The sequence below is a fragment of the Vicia villosa genome, linkage group LG6 (assembly GCF_029867415.1).
Source record: "Vicia villosa cultivar HV-30 ecotype Madison, WI linkage group LG6, Vvil1.0, whole genome shotgun sequence".
In the NCBI taxonomy this organism is placed as follows: domain Eukaryota; kingdom Viridiplantae; phylum Streptophyta; class Magnoliopsida; order Fabales; family Fabaceae; genus Vicia; species Vicia villosa.
In genome coordinates this window covers 37,199,257-37,222,200 of record NC_081185.1, presented here as the reverse complement: position 1 = coordinate 37,222,200, position 22,944 = coordinate 37,199,257, and the positions used below count along the sequence as shown (strand labels likewise).

The following is a 22,944-nucleotide window of genomic DNA, read 5'->3' as shown; positions in this document are numbered from 1 at the left end:
AATGCTAGTATGAAAACTGTTGTTGTAGGTGAATTCAATCAAAGGTAGTATATTATCCCAACTCCCTCTATCATCCAACACACATGCCCGGAATAGATCTTCCAACGATTGATTCGTTCGTTCAGTTTGTCCATTTGTTTTTGGATGATATGCCGAACTTAATCTTAACTTTGTTCCAAGTGCCTCATGTAATGCACCCAAAAAATGTGATGTGAATTTTGGGTCTCGATCTGACACGATACTAGAAGGTACCCCATGTAGTCTAACAATCTCGGGAATGTAAATTTCCGTTAACTTAGCTACATTATAGGTTGTTCTCACCGGTAGGAAATGCGAGGACTTGGTCGAACGATCAACAATCACCCAAATTGAGTCATGCATCCTTCGAGTTTTTGGTAACCCGGTGATAAAATCCATTGAAATGTTATCCCACTTCCACTCGGGAACATCTAAGGCTTGCAACATTCCTGCTGGTCTTTGGTGTTCTATCTTTGCTTTTTGGCAAGTCAAACAGGATGCTACGTAATCTGCCACTCCTTTCTTCATCTCTGGCCACCAATAATTTTGTCTCAAATCTTTATACATTTTTGTTGCTCCTGGGTGAAGGCTTAGTTTTCCCTTGTGGCCTTCCTCCAAAATTAGTTTCCTTATCTCTGCAACATCGGGTACACAAATTCTTCCGTTGCACCTTAAGATATTACCGGGCCCTACTTTAAAACCGGGTGCCTTTCCTTGTACCATCAATTCCCTTTTCTCTTCCAAGAGTGGATTGTTCTGATAGTTCCGAATATCTTCTAAAAGTCCATTAGAGATTTTAATCATCCCACAGTGAAGAGTTCCTTGGCCCAATTTTACGTCTAGGTGCATGTCCCTGAATGTTTCCCACAGTTCTTGTTGTTTTGCCATCAATGATGTTGTTGCAACTTGCAAGGACACCTTTTTCTACTCAATGCATCTGCCACCACGTTTTCTATTCCTGGATGATATTGTAATGTGAAATCATAGTCTTTCAAGGTTTCCATCCATATCCTTTGTCTCATGTTCAATTCCTTTTGATCAAACAAATACTTTAAACTCTTATGGTCGCTGAACACCGTGAATGTAGATCCGTAGAGATAATGACGCCAAATTTTTAGCGGAAAAACTACAGCTGCAAGTTCCAAGTCATAAGTGGGATAATCCCTTTCGTGGGTCTTTAATTGTCTCGAAGCATATGCTACCGCCTTTCGGTGCTGCATCAACATACATCCTAGTCCTTGATGGGATGTGTAATAAGGTGGGAGAACTGACTTTAAAGAAATGTTGCAGATAGCAAGAGTCGCCGCCGACTTTTATTTTATCCAATTTTAGAAAGGCTAAAAGAACATAAAAAGACCTTTTAAAAGAGATTGAGTTCGGGGGGTAGGTTATACAAAGGGAAGGTGTAAGCACCCTTTGTATCCATGGTTATCCATGGGCTCTTAATTGCTTAGCTCACTTTGTTTTCAAAAATGTTTGAAGTGTAGTGTGTGAATAGGAAAAAACAAGGACTTTAGCTTGTAAATAAGCGTAGCCTTGTTTTGAATAGATTTGAAAATAAGTGGGAAAAAATATTTTGAATTTGAATTTGAAAAGAGTAAGCAATCAGGAGCACCTACCCTAAGTTTTAAAGATTCTGTTCTTTCAGCTTTTCAGTATGAAAGGGCTATCCATACCATAGGAGGGTAGGAAGTCCTTTCATTGGATGTAAAGGGTCATCGAGGAAATATCATTCGCCATAAAACTGTCCCTACCATGTAGAGGTAGGTAGTCTTTAGGGAAGGATAGAATAGTCATTAATCTTTTTTAGGCAACCAACGAGGATACCTTAGCAATTGGGACAATCATCATAGTCCGAGGCAACTTCGAGGGACAAGATCATTTATTTATCGTAGGCAACTTCGAAGGGACTATGATCTTATGATGATGAATTGAGAGTACATTTGTTTTGCTTAGGTATCCTCGCATTCGAGGGACTTGACTATTTGATCGAAAGGCAGCAATAAGAGGGATTACCATAAAGGTGTGTGGGTGCAACAATCACGTGATTCAATTCAGATATTTATCTTTTAATTAGTGATCTAAGTCCAGTTATTAGTCTTGCCACTCCCTATGTTACTAACCACGCAGTTAATATTTACAATAATATAAAAATGTGGAAAATAAAGTCCTACGCTATTACAAGGCTTCGGGATGGGGGATTACATAGCCAAAAACCTGGGGAAGTGCGGAAAGGTAATGTGTAGAAATAGTAAAGGTGCGGAAAAGTAAATCCTAAAACTATTACACGGCTTTGGGGCAGTTACATAATAATTAATAAAATATGCGGAAAATAAAAAGCCTAATTACTATTACAGCCCTTGGCAGTTACATAATAATAAAACTACGAAAAATAAAATACGGAAATAAAAATCCTAATTACTATTACAACCTCGAAACAAATACATAATAATAATATGAATAAAATCGGAGGATCGAGAAGTAGGGATGAAAAGAAGAGAATTAGAAAGGATTTAATGTTAATTAAAATCTAAATCTAAATTATTTATGAAAATAAACTTAAATCTAATTAATTGATGAAAATAAATCTAATTATCTAATTATGTACAAATTAAATCTAATCTAATTAAACCTCTAATATATTTTAATTATTAAATCTAAAAAATCTAATTAAATCCTAGTTAATAAATCAATCAAAATTATGTTAAAAATAAAATAAAATTAACTATTAAAACTATTTTTTGTGATTTTAGGACTTTATGGAAATTAAATGAATTAAACAACCTAATTACTAAAATTAAATTAATTAAACAAAAAGGTGAAAGAAAAAATAATTAATAGTCTAAACCCTAATCCTAGACCTAATTAGTTATGAGTTGATTTTAATTATGTGGTTAAATAAAGAAAATTGTAGAGAAAGAAAAAAAGAAGAAAAAATTGACAAAAAGAAAGGGTAAACCTGGGGGTCGAACCCGAGTTGGGAAGGTGATTGGCGCTTGTATGCCACCAGCTTTGCCAGCGTGCTTTTGGTGTTAATGGATGGATCACCGGCGGTTAAGGCGTGAAAGAGTGATGCAGATCCGGTTGATTCGATGGTTCTGACTGAGTTCTACTTCTCTTTTGTTTTCCTCTTCTACGTCTTTGGTAGATTATTTTCCATGTGATTTCATATTCTTCCCCATATGTATTCTCTCTTCTCCATTCACACAAACAAAATCAAATCAAAAGAAAATAACACTTTCAGAACAATAATCATGGCCACCAATTGAACCAATAAAAAGCTAACAAAAATAAAAAAATAAACAACACCACCTGAGGGCTTCGATGGCGGTTTGTGGAGGAAATATGTGTGTTGAACCACTCGGTTCTACGGTGAGAGGAAGATGTAAGTTCTTGAGTTTCTTTTTGAAACTGTTCTTGATGTTCTTCAACGAGCTATGAAGTTGTTATGGTATTCATGAGAGAAAGTGAAGTTTGATCTTAGAGAGAAGGAGGAGAAAATAATTTTTGAGTTTGTGAGAAGAGAGAGAGAGAGAGAGAGAGAGAGAGAGAGAGAGAGAGAGAGAGAGAGAGAGAGAGAGAGAGAGAGAGAGAGAGAGAGAGAGAGAGAGAGAGAGTGAATAAGGGTTAGAAAATTGTTGTCAATAATGTGTAAAAATTAGTGATATTTATAGTGTAACTTAGGTCAACAAATATGAAATAAAAAAATCAAATATTAACTATTCATTAAAAGCTTAAATCAAAAATTATTTGATTGTGATCTTTTAAATGATTAACTAATATTTTCTTAAAAAGATCTTTACTTGTTACCCAAGTTGTAAAAAATGTTAAAAATAGAACAAATAAAATAAAAAACTTCCTTTTTTGGATTTTTTTAATATTTTATGATTTTTGGTGATTTTTTGACTAAAAAATGCATAAAAGTGAAAATTGACCATTTTAAAAATGCCTATTTAATTAGTGCGAAAATTAAATTAAAATAATAAAAAAATTGCAATTTTTATGATTTTTGAATAATGGAAATAAAGTTAGAATTAAAATTAGAAAACAAATATAAAAGGAGAAATGATAGAAGTGAGATTTGAGGCCGGGACCTCTCGCTCATGTACCTTTTAACCTCAAATCCTTACCAACTGTGCTACGTCACTTATTCGAAATAAAATGACGTTTGCAAATGTATGAGGGCAAATTTTGGGGTATGACAGCTGCCCCTGTTCAATCTTCTTAAACCTGAAGCTGTAGATTGGCCTGTGTGCCTATCGGAATCTGAAGGTAGAAGAGGATTGAACACTAGAATACCTAGAAATTTGCCCTTGTTGAGGCAGGGACTTTTGTCGGAGATGGGCTTAAAGATGCCATCCGGATATTGAGAGACTTGATTGAGATGGGTTTAAAGATGCCATTCAGCTTGATGGACTTGAGAGTCAGAATACGTCGTACGTTAGACTGTATCTGAAGGATATACTTAGGATGAGTCGTACATTAGACTGAATCCACTGTATTGAAAAGTGTCAAAGTAAGCCGTATGTTAGGCTATACTTTTAGGACGAGTCATACGTTAGACTGGGTCTAGTTGCATCGATAGATGTCTGGATAAGCTGTATATTATTAGGCTGAAGGATGGGTCGTACGTTAGACCGGGTCTGATTGCATTGATAGATGTTTGGAGAGTCGTACGTTAGGCTGAAGGATGAGTCGTACGTTAGACTGTATATAATTGCATTGATAAATGTCTGGAAAGCCGTGCGTTAGGCTGAACTTTAGGACGAGTCATACGTTAGACTGGGTCCAATTGCATTGATTAATGTCTGGAAAAGCCGTACGTTAGGCTATAGGATAGGTCGTACGTTAGACCAAGTCCCCTGTGTTGATAGTTGTCAGAATACACCATACGTCAGGTTGTATCCTAGGATGAGTCGTACGTTAGACTGGATCCTTTGTATTGAGAAGTACTAGAATGAGCTGTACGTTAGGCTGTATCTGAGCTCAGATGTATTGAGAAGTGTTTGTTGGAGGTTGATCGTGTCAGCACCGTTCGTAGTAACTGAATTAGATCTTGGAAAGATGATCGTGTCTACACCGTTCGTGGTGATAGAATTAGATCTTTGAATGTTGATCGTTTCAGTACCGTTCGTAGTAACTGAATAAGACCTTGGAAGGATGATCGTGTCTACACCGTTCGTGATGATAGAATTAGATCTTTGAATGTCTCTTGATTATCTCTGAACTATATCTGGAGAATACCCGGAACTAAGTATCAGAACTAAATCTCTGTCTTGATTATCTCTGAACTATCTTTGGAGAATACCCGGAACTAAGTATCAGAACTAAATCTCTGTCTTGATTATCTCTGAACTATCTCTAGAGAATATCCAAAATTAAGTATCAGAACTAAATCTCTGTCTTGATTATCTCTGAACTATCTCTGGAAGATATCTAAAATTAAGTATCAGAATTAAATCTTTGTCTTGATTATCTCTGAAATATCTCTGGAAGATATCCAAAATTAAGTATCAGAATTAAATCTCTGTCTTGATTATCTCTGAACTATCTCTAGAAGATATCCAAAATTAAGTGTCAGAACTAAATCTCTGTCTTGAATGAGTGTCAGAATTAAATCGTTGACTTGATTATCTCTGCACTATATCTAGAAGATAATGTTCACTTGATTTGTAGGAATAGACTGAAAAAACAACATTAGTTTTATGCAATATCGTGATGCATGTATTGTAATGTTTATTTTTTAAAATGAATGAGAATGTTATGCATATGCCATGAGGCGTATGTATGTTATGAATGCAAAATGTTGTTAATGATGATAGTAGATTGTAGTAGCGTCTGGCGGGGAAAATAAATCTCTGACTGTTGTGGAGAATACAAAGTACAAGTTGAAGGATAGAAAAACACTTAGAAAGGGGGGGTTTGAATAAGTGTAGTCTTAAAAACTTGAACGATAAAAACAATTTGCACAGTTATTTTTATCCTGGTTCGTTGTTAACTAAACTACTCCAGTCCACCCCCACGGAGTGATTTACCTCACCTGAGGATTTAATCCACTAATTGCAACAGATTACAATGGTTTTCCACTTAGCCCACGACTAAGTCTTCTAGAGTATCCTGATCACAACCTGATCACTCTAGGAACAAATGCTTAGACACAAGCTAAGACTTTCTTAGAGTATCCTGACCACCACGTGATCACTCTAATTACAACTGCTTAGACACAAGCTAAGACTTCCTAGAGTATCCTGATCAACACTTAATCACTCTAGTTACTTACAAATTAATGTAATCAATTCTAAGAGTATTACAAATGCTTCTGAAAAGCTATAATCACAATATTGATATTTCTCTTAACGTTTAAGCTTAATCTCACTAATATATTACAACAGCAATGTAGTGAGCTTTGATGAAGATGAAGTTTCTGAGCTTTGAGTTGAACAGCATTTCAGCGAGTTTTTCAGAATAAGTTCGTTCAGGATTAGTAACCTTGCTTCTCATCAGAACTTCATATTTATAGGCACTTGAGAAGATGACCGTTGGGAGCATTTAATGCTTTGCGTATTCCGTACAACATTGCATTTAATGTTTCACGCTTTTGTCAACTACCTCGAGCCTTGTTCACGCTGTGTCTACTGACGTTGACTTTAATAGCTTCCAACGTTCCTTTTGTCAGTCAGCGTAGCCTGCCACCTGTACTTTCTTCTGATCTGATGTTTATGTATACAACGTTTGAATATCATCAGAGTCAAACAGCTTGGTGCATAGCATCTTCTTGTCTTCTGACCTTGAAGTGCTTCTGAGCGTGATACCATGAGAACTTCAGTGCTTCTGCTTCTGCTCTCAAGTTCTTCTGATGCTTCCATAGACCCATGTTCTGATTCTGCCTTGACCATCTTCTGATGTCTTGCCAGACCATGTTCTGATGTTGCATGCTGAACCTTCTAAGACAAAGCTTCTGAGCGCTGATTTGTGCATACTCTTTATATATTTCCTGAAAGGGAAATTGCAATGTATTAGAGTACCACATTATCTCACACAAAATTCATATCCTTGTTATCATCAAAACTAAGAATATTGATCAGAACAAATCTTGTTCTAACAATCTCCCCCTTTTTGATGATGACAAAAACATATATAAATGATATGAATTTGCGATCAGAAAGAACGGACGGCTAAAGACAATTTACACAGCTATAGCATAAGCATGTGAATATGTCTCCCCCTGAGATTAACAATCTCCCCCTGAGATGAATAATCTCCCCCTGAAATTAATACTAGAAGAATTTTATAAATAAAAGACTTCCCTGAGTATTTCAGTAGAGACGTTCACAGTGCTTGATCTTCAGAACATTCATGACTTCTGATTTCTGCTTCCATAGGACAGCTTCAGAACATTGAATTTCTTTAGATCCTCAGAACATTCACAGCTTCTGATTCCTGCTTCCATTGGACAGCTTCAGAACTTGAATTTCTTTGATCTTCAGAACATTCACAGCTTCTGACTTCTGCTTCCATCGGACAGCTTCAGAACTTGAATTTCTTTAGATCTTCAGAACATTCACAGCTTCTGACTTCTGCTTCCATCGGGACAGCTTCAGAGCTTGAATTTCTTCTTACATCACTTCATGCTAGATTGTATCAGAACATTGTTGAATGTACCAGAGCATCATCAGAGCATCTCTACATCCTGAAATGTTACAGAACAAAACTAAACGACAAAAGTCAGCATGAATGAGTCAGAACATAGAATATGTTTCAGAACACATAATATGTATCAGAGCCATATAGAATGTATCAGAAAAAATAGACATAATGTTTCAAATCATATTCTGATTCTGAAGCTTCATAGCACTCAACTTGCTTCAAGAATCCAAGAACTTGATTCATCTTGTTGCTTTTCATGTTGATCTTTAATCTTCAATTCCTGCAACAACACAACTTAAAGCATAGAACTTTGCAAGTTCTGTTAGTAAAGCAACTGATTAAATCAAATCATTTATCACATATTTCTCCCCCTTTTTGTCATAACATCAAAAACATAAAAGATTCAGATGAAAAACAAAAAGAAACACATGGAAGAAAAAGATAATTTTCATTGAAGTTCAAGCAGACAAAAGTAACAGAAGTACAAGAAGATAAGGAAGAGAAGATGCACAAAACAGATGCAGCAAAAGCAAAAACAAAACAACTAAGACTCAATCTAAGATGACCCTAGCCTTGACAAGATCTTGGCCAGCATCTCTTGAACCCCATTGTTGTGCTCATTCTGCTTCTCTATGAAAGCTCTAAACTCAGCATTGACTGAGCTTTGCTCATCCTGGTTCTTCTGAAGAACTTTCAGAGTCCTTCCATTGATAGATCATTTGCAGGGATTTCCTCAACAGGAACTGATTCAGCAACATGATCTTCTACATCTGCTTCTTGCATAGAAGCATCTCCATACTCTGCAGCAGGAACCTCAGAATCTCCATTCTCAAGTGCCTGAAGAATGGCAGCTAGGTTCCTGGGGGCAGAAGGACCTTCAACTTCTGGTGGGTCAACAACTTCTGGAATGACCAAGCTTGGGTCTTTCTTAGAAGGGTTTTCCCTCAAAAAGTCAAAGAGAGTCTTGAAATCCCCAAGTAGAACAGGATATTGAGGTATCCAGACCACAATCTCCCTGCAAGGATTAGCTTCCAATGCAGCAGCCAGTCTTGCTTCTTCCAATTCATCCACAAACTGCTTCTCCTCAGCAGCAACACAATTTCTGAGAGGATGGTAGTATATACCATTATCACCCTCCAGAAGGTAACCAGGGGCAGCAGCCACTAGTCTTTTCTGTACTCCCATTGCTTCTACTTGAAAATCCTTGCGAAAGCTTTTCCAAAGATTTCTTGTAGAAACATCATCCAGACCATTTAGAAAGGCATCCTTCAGAAGGTCTAGACTGCTAATCACCTCATGTCTGAATAGTTCCAAGTAGGTATAGGGTTCAAGTTCAGGCGGATTGAAGGTGAATTTGTAGTCAGGGTAGAGAAGACAGTAGGGTTTGGATTTTCTGGTAGGTAAGGGATGGGATATAGAAGGTGGAGGTGCGGTGGATGAGGAAGAAGGGATATCTGAGAGAATGATTGATGAGGATGGAATATTAAAAAGGATAGATTGAGAAGAGGATGGAGTATTTGTAAAGGGAATTGGTGAGAAAGATTTATCAGAAGGAGTTGGGGGAAGAATACTTAGAGGTGTGGGGTTTAGAATGGGAGAGGAAAAAGATGATGGAGAAGGATTTGGTAAAGATAAGTTTACTTTTGGTTCAGATGGAGGTGATTGGAGAGATGGTTTAGGGACAGAAGGAGGTGGAGTAAAAACTTGCTTGGAGACGTGTTCAGAAGAAGTATGTGAAGATCTGGTTCTGTGAAAGGAGTCTCTGATCCTTTTCTCCCTTCGTTCTTCAGAGTCCACCTTGTCAGGATCATAGGTGACCCTCAACTTCTTGGCTTTCATAACCTCATCTTCTCGGGCCTTTCTTTTTAGCCTAGCCTTTTGTTCCTTCTGATCCTTCTTCAGAAGATCAGCTTTGGACGGAAGTACTCTGCCACGGATCCAAGCAGGATCAATATCTGATTGCTTCCTAACACAATCTTCCAGGTAAAGCTTGACAACTTGATGCAGTTCTTTATGAAACAAAGAGGCAAAACCTTCAACAACAACTCTTCTTGACAGGATGTCAGGAAAGCTTGTGCACATAGACGGTACATTTTGAATGAGTTCCAGTCTGAACAAATCCACACCATTGAAGATGGGACCTTGAACTACTCCAAGAAAATGGGACGCATTGAGTTTTCTGATGGAGTCCAGCACTTTGCTTTCAATCAGAATGTCTGAAATCATTCTTCCGAAGGGAATAGTCTTTCTTGAAATATGAGGGTACTTCGCCCTTTCATCTTCTCTTGACTCACAAATAGAAGTCTTCAGATTCTCAAACAGAATATGAGAGATGTTGATCTCTATCTTTCTGCCAATGTAGAAAAGAGTATACTTGTGATCCGGACTGATGTAGGAGGAGGAGAGCATCTTCTTTCTATGGTGAAGAGAACCCAGAATAATCTCAGCCCATACTTGATAAAACGGCCTTAAGGTGCCCGTGTTATGAGAATCAATTCCAAAAGCCAGAGAGATTTGTTGTTCAACTTTAGACCAGTCAACTGTTGCATGTTGAAGACCAGACCAACCTTCTTCATCATTCAGATTGTACAACTTCCTGATGAGCTTTTCAGTGATAACCACTTCATGCCCTAGCACGAATGAAATGATGGGAGTTGGAGTAACCGTTGCATGTTCCCAGAAATCCTTCACAAGTTCAGGATAAATTGGACCAACCAATCTATCAAGATATTTAGACCATCCTTGCTCAAAGACTCTTGCATCACACTTAAAGCCATTTGATTTTAGGTTGTTGATGTCCACAGCAGATTCACAAAGAAGTTCCAGTTCTTCCGTGGGTATTAAGCATGTTTTTAATGGAGCATACTCATATTTGCGTAGAAGGATTTGTGTAGAAGTGAGTCTTTCTTTTGAATTTGATAAACATGAAGATGAGTTCATGATGATTATGCTTTGAGATCAAATCAAAAACTAGGGTTTGAAAAACAGATGCAACGAAAGGGATGCACAAAAGAGAGAGAGAGAGAGAGAGAGAGAGAGAGAAAAAGAAGGAATGAAGGTGAAGCGGGTTATTTAAATGATTTGAAAATAACGAAATCATTATGCATTTAATGAGAAATGACATTAGGAGAGAGAACACGGTAAATGAAATGATTTAACACAGTTACCTAGATCGGCGTCTTTTCAACTGCACGCTTTTTACTAACCGTACAGACACGCGTTCATCATCCAAAAAAATAGATGACAGCTGTATTTTTCTGAATAGACTTTACGCCTACTGATTCTGATCACTGCTTCTGATTGTCATTCTTTAGGAATGATCTTGTTCTGATAGGATCATCTTTCTTCCCAAGGATCACATCTTCTGAATGAGCTGAAGCAAGTCTAGATGATCTTCTGATAGTTGGTTCTTCAGAAATTCTCAGATTTTCCAAGGATGCAGCAACTTGATCTTCTGATTCTTTGCTGCTTTGGTTTTCAGCTTCTGAAACTTTTCTTCTTGGTTCTTCAACTTCTGAGATATCAATATCAATATCTGCAAAATTTTCAAACTGCTTTGGCTTTTCAAGACCAAGCTTATCATCAAACCTGATATTGATTGATTCTTCTACAACTAATGTTTCAGTATTGTATACTCTGTAGCCTTTAGAGCGTTCAGAATATCCAAGGAAACACTTTTGTGCCTTAGAATCAAACTTACCAAGATGATCTTTAGTGTTCAGAATAAAACAAACACATCCAAAAGGATGAAAATATGAAATGTTGGGCTTTCTGTTCTTCCACAATTCATAAGGAGTCTTATTTAGAATAGGTCTTATAGAGATTCTATTCTGAATATAACATGCAGTGTTTATTGCTTCTGCCCAGAAGTGCTTAGCCATATTGGTTTCGTTGATCACGGTTCTGGCCATTTCTTGTAGAGTCCTATTCTTTCGTTCTACAACTCCATTTTGTTGTGGAGTTCTAGGACAAGAGAAATCATGGGCAAAACCATTTTCTTTGAAGAACTCCTCAAAGAATTTGTTCTCAAATTCACCACCATGATCACTTCTGACCTTTATGATTTTACACTCCTTCTCAGTTTGGGTCTGAGTGCAGAATTCAAAGAACACTGAATGAGACTCATCCTTGTGTTTCAAGAACTTTACCCATGTCCAGCGGCTATAATCATCAACGATGACTAATCCATATTTCTTCCCTTTGACAGATGCTATTTTGACTGGGCCAAACAGATCAATGTGCAAAAGTTCTAACGGCCTTGAGGAAAAGACAACATTCTTAGACTTGAATGCAGGTTTGGAGAACTTGCCCTTCTGACATGCTTCACAAAGAGCATCTGATTTGTATTTCAGATTAGGGAGTCCTCTGACAAGATTTAGTTTGTTAATCTGAGAAATCTTTCTCAAAATAGCATGTCCTAATCTTCTGTGCCAGACCCATTGCTCTTCAGAAACAGACATAAGACAAGTCACCTTCTGATTCTTAAGATCCTGAAGATCTGTCTTATAAATGTTGTTCTTTCTCTTGCCTGTAAATAGGATTGAGCCATCCTTCTGACTTACAGCCTTGCAAGACTTTTGATTAAAGATTATGTCATAACCATTGTCACTTAATTGACTTATGGACAATAAGTTATGAGCTAATCCATCTACTAGAAGAACATTAGAAATAGAAGGAGAGTTACCAGACTTTATAGTTCCTGAGCCAATAATTTTGCCCTTCTGATCTCCTCCAAACTTCACTTCTCCAGCAGATTTAAGCACCAGGTCTTGGAACATAGACCTTCTTCCTGTCATGTGTCGCGAGCATCCAGAGTCCAGGTACCATGACATGTTGTGCTTTTCCTTCTTTGTAGCCAAGGATATCTGCAATAGGAATAATCTTATCCTTAGGTACCCACATCTTCTTGGGTCCTTTCTTGTTAGTTTTCCTCAAGTTCTGATTGAACTTGGGTTTAGCATTATATGAAATAGGAGGAACAGAATGATAGTTTATGTTCTGAGTTCCATGATATTTCTTAGGTTTTGTCACATGCTTCTTGGTGTGTGTTATGTGAAAGCTTTAAGCATGTGATGTGTGCCTAATATCATGGGAGTGGCCAAATTTAAATTGGTTATACAAAGTACAAGTTGAAGGATAGAAAAACACTTAGAAAGGGGGGCTTTGAATAAGTGTAGTCTTAAAAACTTGAACGATAAAAACAATTTGCACAGTTATTTTTATCCTGGTTCGTTGTTAACTAAACTACTCCAGTCCACCCCCACAGAGTGATTTACCTCACCTGAGGATTTAATCCACTAATTGCAACAGATTACAATGGTTTTCCACTTAGCCCACGACTAAGTCTTCTAGAGTATCCTGATCACAACCTGATCACTCTAGGAACAAATGCTTAGACACAAGCTAAGACTTTCTTAGAGTATCCTGACCACCACGTGATCACTCTAATTACAACTGCTTAGACACAAGCTAAGACTTCCTAGAGTATCCTGATCAACACTTGATCACTCTAGTTACTTACAAATTAATGTAATCAATTCTAAGAGTATTACAAATGCTTCTGAAAAGCTATAATCACAGCAGTGATATTTCTCTTAACGTTTAAGCTTAATCTCACTAATATATTACAACAGCAATGTAGTGAGCTTTGATGAAGATGAAGTTTCTGAGCTTTGAGTTGAACAGCATTTCAGCGAGTTTTTCAGAATAAGTTCGTTCAGGATTAGTAACCTTGCTTCTCATCAGAACTTCATATTTATAGGCACTTGAGAAGATGACCATTGGGAGCATTTAATGCTTTGCATATTCCGTACAACATTGCATTTAATGTTTCACGCTTTTGTCAACTACCTCGAGCCTTGTTCACGCTGTGTCTACTGACGTTGCCTTTAATAGCTTCCAACGTTCCTTTTGTCAGTCAGCGTAGCCTGCCACCTGTACTTTCTTCTGATCTGATGTTTATGTATACAACGTTTGAATATCATCAGAGTCAAACAGCTTGGTGCATAGCATCTTCTTGTCTTCTGACCTTGAAGTGCTTCTGAGCGTGATACCATGAGAACTTCAGTGCTTCTGCTTCTGCTCTCAAGTTCTTCTGATGCTTCCATAGACCCATGTTCTGATTCTGCCTTGACCATCTTCTGATGTCTTGCCAGACCATGTTCTGATGTTGCATGCTGAACCTTCTGAGACAAAGCTTCTGAGCGCTGATTTGTGCATACTCTTTATATATTTCCTGAAAGGGAAATTGCAATGTATTAGAGTACCACATTATCTCACACAAAATTCATATCCTTGTTATCATCAAAACTAAGAATATTGATCAGAACAAATTTTGTTCTAACACAGGTCTTCCTTTTTAGTAGGAACTCCCGCTTCATGCTCGAGGATGCTCAGCTGGGGATTTTTTACTTCTGTTTGGGGAAAGAAGTAATTTGAAAGATCGACCTTGACGTACCCTGGCTGGAGATAAGAGAGATGAATAAACTTGTTTGGAGAAGAGAAAAGTGTAGGGGAACTGGCAATGTCAAAGATGTAAACTCCGTTGAGGAACTAAGTCCTTGTTGGGACAAGAACGTTTGAATATATCTTCTTGAGGATTACTCTGTGAGGATATGATCTTGTTAAGTCGACTCTGTGGGAAGGCATGGATTCCTTGAACATTGCCCCCAGTATTTATAGTAACTGCCATTCCTGGACTTGTATTAATTGAGACACACCAATGAGTATTGATCGAATTGTCAAACAGGCCTTGCATAGCTTTGCCCCAGCTATTAGGGAATTTGAAGAGATTTGCCTCGTGAGGACCTTATGAGATGTATACTATGAGTGACATGCCCCTAGTACATAGTATTATTCCCCTGACTGATTGGGAAGTAGCTTCAGACCCACTTGGGTACATGCCTCTGATTGATTGGCATTCTAGAGAGATTCTCTGAATCTTGACCTGATTTCCCCAGATCGACTGGATGAACTGTGTCATGCCCCATGTATACGTAGGAGACATTGCTTCTGAAATGATTTCATCTGTCGAGATAGCTTTTGGTCATTAGTTGTACCCTATGCAAATTCTTCCTTATGCTAACGTTTGAAATTATGTAGCAAAATATGTTTAATAATGAATTCATGAGATGCAATGCATATGTCTGTCTTATTTTTTTTGAAAAACATTAAAACAGGAGATGTAAAAGCGTGACGTTTATAAAAACGTGATGTTTGTAAAAACGAAATATCAACTCAGCATTTGTGGTAAACCTTAAGGAGTCAGGATACCTTTTTGGTGGCAGTATGCTTTCGAACTAACCATGCTTCAGTTAGGACTTTCAAGGGTTGTAACGTGACTTGGTTCACGGTTTAAGAAATAAAGGATAACGGCTCAAAGTTTATTTGTACCCAAACCCCATCTTCGTGATGTTCTTCGATCCTATGCTCAGTTAATCTTGAAGTCATACCACAGACATTTGATGATGGTTAAAAGTACCAGAAGTTTATTTGGACAGGCAGTCATCCTTTTCGATAATACTTTCTTTTTGTCGAGGATTTGTAGTGACCTCTTTTGAAACGTTTTCTTTTGTCGAGGATCTTTTAGCAACCTCTTTTTTTAACTTTGTTATCCCTAACTTTTGCCTGAACTGTTTATTTTGAGATTACACTCAGCGGGATGTTTTAGTTCTTGATAAGTCTCCTTCATAGGTTTTGACTTGACATTTTTTCTCATTTTTTTCTTTTTTATGGATATTGACTGCCTGACTTGAGAATTACGGGAATCCATCATCACTTGTGTAAAGCAACTGGTATAATTGAGTTAACTGAGAATCTACCCTGCCCCGGGTTATGATTAAGGGTTTTAATTTGCACGTGAAAAAAACTTCTACTCCTTAGGCTCAACGGGGTTGACGAGGGATTAACATCCTTATATCTCCACTGTTTTAGGAATTGAAACAATGCCTGTACATCGTCAGCATAGTCTATTCAAAAGCATACTATATGAGGTTGTGGTATCATTTTCGTCATCCTCCCTTAAAAGGCTTACAGCTTGGCAGGAGTTGAATATCACAAAACATATGCAAAGTAAAGACATAATTTAAAATGAGTGATAGCGAAATAATTTATTCAAGACAAACATATGCAATGCACTGATGATTATTATTAAAACAGATAATGTCTATCATAAGTCGAATGTTTAATCAAACAAAATAAAGATTGCAAATGAAAGTAGAGCTAATGAACCGATAGTCCATCCTTATAGACATTAATCAATCTTGTCATGATTAGGTATGAGAGCAATGATCACCATATGAGCCTTGGGAGGATTGAACTCAATTTCACCAGCATCAATCATGTCTTGGATCTTAATCTTTAGTGCCCATCAGCTATTGGAATGGTAGGCGCATCGCACATTTGGATTGTGCTTTAGAGGAGGAAGTGTTGATGTGTTGAGGCGGATCCCTTACAGTCATCATTCCTGCCTTTGACGGGTATTGCAGTGCCTGATCTACTGACATGTCAATTTTGGTGAATTAACACTTAGGTGCCTCTGGCTTACATCGTTGTTGTGGAACTGGTGTAGAGATTCAGAGTATCCGGGGTTCGAGATTTGGGAATGTATATCTGATTGGAATGTTTCAGAAGTCTGGGGGTCAAGCTTCCAGAATGTTCATCTGATTGGAATGTTTCAGAATGTCTGGGGTTCGAGCTTCCGGAATGTATATCTGATTGGAATGTTTCAGAAGTCTGGGGGTCAAGCTTCCAGAATGTTCGTCTAATTGGAATGTTTCAGAATGTCCGGGGTTCGAGCTTCCGAAATGTATATCGATTGGAATGTTTCAGAAGTCTGGGGGTCAAGCTTCCAGAATGTTCATCTGATTGGAATGTTTCAGAATGTCTGGGGTTCGAGCTTCTGGAATGTATATCTGATTGGAATGTTTCAGAAGTCTGGGGGTTAAGCTTCCAGAATGTTCATCTGATTGGAATGTTTCAGAAGTCTGGGGGTCAAGCTTCCAGAATGTTCATCTGATAGAGATTAATTTGTTGATGGTATTTGTCTGACCAGTTGGTCAACCTGAAAGGCAAAGTTAGTTCTATGTGATGTTGTGAATGCAAATGCAATCTTTTCAAGGATCTTTAGGAATTTAGTTAGCAACATTAGAAAATGATTAGGTCGCGTCTTTGTCTGAAGAATTCTGACTTTTGTTTTTTAACGTCCTTCTTTGAGAATCAAGCTCACCATATCGAGTGGGTCATCACCTCTGATTTGGGATACCTCCGAATTTGAAAGTATGATGTCATGATGTCATGGTGTTATGCGAATGTAATACAATAGGTAAAGCATAAGGTAATAAGGACGAAATGTCCTACAAGCAAATCCTGCAAGGAAATAGAAGGGTTAGTAGCACACACAAGCAAGTCACACAAATGTCCTTAGGTTTAAAGGCTTGCATGGAGTTTAACTAGGTAACTACCCTTCCCCAAAGGTACTTCTATGGATAAAGAGATTTCAGCAACGGGTTCTACCAGTGACCCAGAATTGTCAGCCCCTTCTAAAGCACCCTCGAACATGGTACATGCATACCATGCAATGATACTTTAGGAAGAAACCTATCTGAGCTGTAGTATCGAGTCGCGACCATAACTTGGCATGCACCAAGAATAGCCCTCACACTACGTTCCTAAAAGTTAAGATGGGTTAAAGGTGACTAAAGGTACTTGAGCTCTGACGCACCCAAAGATACATGCGTAAACCTCTCTCATGCAAAAGAGGTACACAATAACCAGTGGAGGCCTAACTCAAGTGCGGACTTCATATTGACCAATCCCAAGCATGCACAAGGGAGGTCTCCATGACTATGCCGCTCCTATATTAAGTGTACTTGAATCCGGGTGTAGGATTCGTCCTTCATTTAATTCCCAAAACAGCCCTGAAAATTAAAGCAAGCAAAGCAAACAATAAAAAACATTTTAAAGTGAATCCTAAACTTTAAGGTAACCCCTCTTTTATTCGAATATCCCCAGCAGAGTCGCCAGTTCTGTAATACGGTGGGAGAAAAGACTTTAAAGAAATGTTGCGGATAGCAAGAGTCGTCACCGACTTTTATTTTATCCAATTTTAGAAAGGCTAAAAGAACAGAAAAAGACCTTTTAAAAGAGATTGAGTTCGGGGGGTAGGTTATACAAAGGGAAGGTGTAAGCACCCTTTGTATCCATGGTTATCCATGGGCTCTTAATTGCTTAGCTCACTTTGTTTTCAAAAATGTTTGAAGTGTAGTGTGTGAATAGGAAAAGACAAGGACTTTAGCTTGTAAATAAGCGTAGCCTTGTTTTGAATAGATTTGAAAATAAGAGGGAAAAAAGATTTTGAATTTGAATTTGAAAAGAGTAAGCAATCAGGAGCACCTACCCTAAGTTTTAAAGATTCTGTTCTTTCAGCTTTTCAGTTTGAAAGGGCTATCCATACCATAGGAGGGTAGGAAGTCCTTTCATTGGATGTAAAGGGTCATCGAGGAAATATCGTTCGCCATAAAACTGTCCCTACCATGTAGAGGTAGGTAGTCTTTAGGGAAGTATAGAATAGTCATTAATCTTTTTTAGGCAACCAACGAGGATACCTTAGCAATTGGGACAATCATCATATTCCGAGGCAACTTCGAGGGACAAGATCATTTATTTATCATAGGCAACTTCGAAGGGACTATGATCTTATGATGATGAACTGAGAGTACATTTGTTTTGCTTAGGTATCCTCGCATTTGAGGGACTTGACTATTTGATCGAAAGGCAGCAATAAGAGGGATTACCATAAAGGTGTGTGGGTGCAACAATCACGTGATTCAATTCAGATATTTATCTTTTAATTAGTGATCTAAGTCCAGTTATTAGTCTTGCCACTCCCTATGTTACTAACCACGCAGTTAATATTTACAATAATATAAAAATGCGGAAAATAAAGTCCTACGCTATTACAAGGCTTCGGGATGGGGGATTACATAGCCAAAAACCCGGGGAAGTGCGGAAAGGTGAAGTGCAGAAATAGTAAAGGTGCGGAAAAGTAAATCCTAAAACTATTACACGGATTTGGGGCAGTTACATAATAATTAATAAAATATGCGGAAAATAAAAAGCCTAATTACTATTACAACCCTTAGCAGTTACATAATAATAAAACTACGAAAAATAAAATACGGAAATAAAAATCCTAATTACTACTACAACATCGAAACAAATACATAATAATATGAATAAAATCGGAGGACCGAGAAGTAGGGATGAAAAGAAGAGAATTAGAAGGGATTTAATGTTAATTAAAATCTAAATCTAAATTATTTATGAAAATAAACTTAAATCTAATTAATTAATGAAAATAAATCTAATTATCTAATTATGTACAAATTAAATCTAATCTAATTAAACCTCTAATTGATTTTACTTATTAAATCTAAAAAATCTAATCAAATCCTAGTTAATAAATCAATCAAAATTATGTTAAAAATAAAATCAAATTAACTATTAAAACTAATTTTTGTGATTTTATGACTTTATGGAAATTAAATGAATTAAACAACCTAATTATTAAAATTAAATTAATTAAACAAAAAGGTGAAAGAAAAAATAATTAATAGTCTAAACCCTAATCCTAGTCCTAATTAGTTATGAGTTGATTTTAATTATGTGGTTAAATAAAGAAAATTGTAAAGAAAGAAAAAAGAAGAAAAAATTGACAAAAAGAAAGGGTAAACCTGGGGGTCGAACCCGAGTTGGGAAGGTGATTGGCGCTTGTATGCCACCAGCTTTGTCAGCGTGCTTTTGGTGTTAGTGGATGGATCACCGGCGGTTAAGGCGTGAAAGAGTGATGCGGATCTGGTTGATTCGGTGGTTCTGACTGAGTTCTACTTTTCTTTTGTTTTCCTCTTCTACGTCTTTGGTAGATTATTTTCTATGTGATTTCATATTCTTCCCCATATGTATTCTCTCTTCTCCATTCACACAAACAAAATCAAATCAAAAGAAAATAACACTTTCAGAATAATAATCATGACCATCAATTGAACCAATAAAAAGCTAACAAAAATAAAAAAAATAAACAACACCACCTGAGGGCTTCGATGGCGGTTTGTGGAGGAAATATGTGTGTTGAACCACTCGGTTCTACGGTGAGAGGAAGATGTAAGTTCTTGAGTTTTTTTTTGAAAGTGTTCTCGATGTTCTTTAACAAGCTAAGAAGTTGTTATGGTATTCATGAGAGAAAGTGAAGTTTGATCTTAGAGAGAAGGAGGAGAAAATAATTTTTGTGTTTGTGAGAAGAGAGAGAGAGAGAGTGAGAATAAGGGTTAGAAAATTGTTGTCAATAATGTGTAAAAATTAGTGATATTTATAGTGTAACTTAGGTCAACAAATATGGAATAAAAAAATCAAATATTAACTATTCATTAAAATCTTAAATCAAAAATAATTTGATTGTGATCTTTTAAATGATTAACTAATATTTTCTTAAAAAGATCTTTACTTGTTACCCAAGTTGTAAAAAATGTTAAAAATAGAACAAATAAAATAAAAAAACTTCCTTTTTTGGATTTGTTTGAATATTTTATGATTTTTGGTGATTTTTTTGACTAAAAAATGCATAAAAGTGAAAATTGACCATTTTAAAAAAATGCCTATTTAATTAGTGCGAAAATTAAATTAAAATAATAAAAAAAAATGCAATTTTTATGATTTTTGAATAATGGAAATAAAGTTAGAGTTAAAATTAGAAAACAAATATAAAAGGAGAAATGATAGAAGTGAGATTCGAGCCCGGGACCTCTCGCTCATGTACCTTTTAACCTCAAATCCTTACCAACTGTGCTACGTCACTTATTCGAAATAAAATGACATTTGCAAATGTATGAGGGCAAATTTTGGGGTATGACAGCTGCCCCTGTTCAATCTTCTTAAACCTGAAGATGTAGATTGGCCTGTGTGCCTATCAGAATCTGAAGGTAGAAGATGATTGAACACTAGAATACCTAGAAATTTGCCCTTGTTGAGGCAGGGACTTTTGTCGTAGATGGGCATAAAGACGCCATCCGGATATTGAGAGACTTGATTGAGATGGGCTTAAAGATGCCATCCAGCTTGATGGACTTGAGAGTCAGAATATATTGTATGTTAGACTGTATCTGAAGGATATACTTAGGATGAGTCGTACATTAGACTGAATCCACTGTATTGAAAAGTGTCAAAGTAAGCCGTATGTTAGGCTATACTTTTAGGACGAGTCATACGTTAGACTGTGTCCAGTTGCATCGATAGATGTCTGGATAAGCTGTATATTATTAGGCTGAAGGATGGGTCGTACGTTAGACCGGGTCTGATTGCATCGATAGATGTCTGGAGAGTCGTACGTTAGGCTGAAGGATGAGTCATACGTTAGTCGTATCTAATTGCATTGATAAATGTCTTGAAAGCCGTGCGTTAGGCTGAACTTTAGGACGAGTCATACGTTAGACTGGGTCCGATTGCATTGATAAATGTCTGGAAAAGCTGTACGTTAGGCTGTAGGATAGGTCGTACGTTAGACCAAGTCCCCTGTGTTGATAGTTGTCAGAATACACCATACGTCAGGTTGTATCCTAGGATGAGTCGTACGTTAGACTGGATCCTTTATATTGAGAAGTACTAGAATGAGCCGTACGTTAGGCTGTATCTGAGCTCAGATGTATTGAGAAGTGTTTGTTGGAGGTTGATCGTGTCAGCACCGTTCGTAGTAACTGAATTAGATCTTGGAAAAATGATCGTGTCTACACCGTTCGTGTCTAAACCCGGAATCTCATTAGGAAACACATCCTGAAAGTCTCGAGCGACTAACATTTCTTCAATCTTAACTTCAGCCATAACCTCTGTACTAGCAAGTATTGAAAGGTCCAAGGCTCCACTCTTTCGAGAAGCTTTAAGTTGGTTAGCTGATAGGTATTTAACAACCCCCAGCTCAGGCAAAATAACCAACTTTCGAGCAGAATATAACATAACATAATGATATGACATCCAATCCATTCCGAGAATAATCTTGAGAGATTGTAGGGTCCAACATATTAGATTAACTAGAAATTCCCTCTCTTGAACCACTACTCTACATAACAAGCATGCAGTGTTCACAGTTATAACCTTAGCAGGGGTAGATACTACCAAGTCAAAAGGTAATGGAGTTACTATCATTTTCTATCTATCAACGCAATCCTTGGATATGAATGAATGCGTTGCCCCAGAATCAAAAAGTGCAGTTAAAATGGTACCTTCAATTTCACAATTCCCCTGGATCAAGTTGTTGGACGGAGATCTTCCTTCTGCACCCATGCAATACACTCTTCCTTGAGCAGTTGGTCGAACATTTCTGGCAGTATTCACGGCTAGCTCTACCGTTGGGGCTTTGCAGTCCTTTGCCACATGTCCTTTTTTGTTGCATTTGAAGCATATAGGACCCTTATTAGGACAATCGCTCGCATAATGTTCACCCTCACCACACTGGTGACAACGTACCCCTGAGGCAACTTGAGTTCCTCCCTCTCCTCCCCTAGTGTTATAGTTTTCTGTTCTTTGAGGTCCTCGGTTGTTATAATGTGGCCGTTGGTATGGTCTTATTTGTTGTTTATTACGTCCTTGATTCTGAAAATTTGAACGGCTAGGTCCTCCAGAGTTCTGGATCGTCCCGCGATTTGTCCTTTTATTCTTTGTCTCCTCCACCTCTCTGCATTTCTCCACCAATGGTTGGAATCGTTGTATCCCTAATGGTATCACCGAGTCTTGTAGTTTGTACTTGAGTCCTTCTTGGAAACGGTGACACATGTAAACTTCATCTACTCCTTCCCTAAAGAATCGGAAATACCTAGATAAATTTTCAAATTTGGCGGCATACTGACCTACAGTCATACCCCCCTGTCGAAGTTTCAGAAAATCGTCTCCCAATTTGGTCCTTGCACCTATGGGAAAGTATTTGTATAAAAACTTCGTTTTAAACGATTCCGAATTCACTTCTTCCTGTGCGCCCCCCATCATCAATCTAGTGCTCCTCCACCAATACTCTGCATCGCCTAAGAGAAGATAGGTGGCATACAACACCCATGCCCCTGGAGGGCAATTGATTACTTCAGAGATCTTTTCAATTTCCTGTAGTCATAAGTCAGCCTTCTCAGGAGTAACATCCCCTTGGAATTTAGGTGGGTCGTGGTGGCGAAAATCGGTTAATCCTCTTGATTCCTCGGCCCTTATCTCTCTGTCCCGCTTAGCAGCAGTTTGGGCAGTAACAGC

The 22,944-nt window shown here is 37.5% G+C and overlaps 1 pseudogene; it reads right to left on the bottom strand.

Moving 5' to 3' along the window:
* Positions 1–905: 905 nt before the first annotated feature.
* LOC131613540 (uncharacterized) lies at positions 906–22,689 on the bottom strand (annotated as a pseudogene).
* Positions 22,690–22,944: the final 255 nt, after the last annotated feature.